Here is a 1,129-nt window from a genome sequence, read left to right on the forward strand (position 1 = left end):
CCCCCCCCCCCGGTTGTGATCCGGCCAAACCAAATATAGATGCGGGCGGGTATTTATAGCGCCGGCGAGTCCCATTGTCGTGGGGCCACGCCCCCGCCCGGCTTCCTCTGCGCAGGGGGTGGAGTGCAGGCCAGCGCACGGGGACCCCGGCGCGCACACCCATCCTCCGGGCAGCCCCCCCGGGGGGGAAAGCCGCAGCCGGACGCGGGCAGGGGGTACCATACCCGGCTCCCTCTTAAAAAAAAAAAAAAAAAAAAAAAAAAAAAAAAAAAGTCTCCTGGTGGCTGTGGCTGGAGTTCCCCTCCGCGTGGCCGCCTCGGTGCAGTGCGCTGCCTTCCCTCCCCGTCGCATCGCATGCCATCCCTTCACGGCCCCCCGGCGAACCATTGCTGACATTCCCGAGCGACGGCCGAGCGCCCGCTGCGAGAAGGGGGTGGTGGTGCGGAGGCGGCGGAGGGGGTGCAGGCAGGATCACCCCCCGCCCCGCCGGCGAGGGACACGCGTGGCAGCGCCGGGTGTTTCCGCGGCGGGGATGCCCCGTTCGGTCGGCCGCGGCGGGGATACCCCCTGCCTGACGCAACGGAGCGGAGCAGGGGCGGCGGCGGGCACAGCGCATAGCGCCGCGGTGACCTCATGGCAGAAGCGGCGCTGGTTGGGAGTCCTCCCCCCGCCCCCCCTTCAAAGCAGCCCTCCCTCCCCTCCCGCCTGTTGAGTAAGCGCCGGGAGAAGCGAAAATGCCATGACGGGCCGGTGCGCTCATCCCCGGTGCTGACACGGCGCGACAAGGGAGATTCCCTTTGATGCCGCTGCCGGCGTGGGCGGCTGAGGGCAAGGGAGGAGAGACAGAGAGAGGGTGGCACTTTCCGCCCACCCTTCACCCCGGGCACAGGCCCCGATAAAAATACTCCGCTTTCCATGGTGTCATTTCTCCTTTGCATCTCGGGCCTCTCTGCTGGGAAAGGGACTCCGCGGAGCGCTGCCGCCCTCCGGGCCCCTCGCCCCGCTCCGAGCGGTTACCCCCGAGAGGGGGATAAAGTTCCAGAGTCATCCCGAAACTTGCAGCTCCGCACTGAAAGTGTGTGCAAGAACAAAACGTCGGTGCCAGGTGGACTGTCCTAGAAACCGTATT

Source organism: Parus major, chromosome 2 (assembly GCF_001522545.3).
Source record: "Parus major isolate Abel chromosome 2, Parus_major1.1, whole genome shotgun sequence".
NCBI lineage: Eukaryota > Metazoa > Chordata > Aves > Passeriformes > Paridae > Parus > Parus major.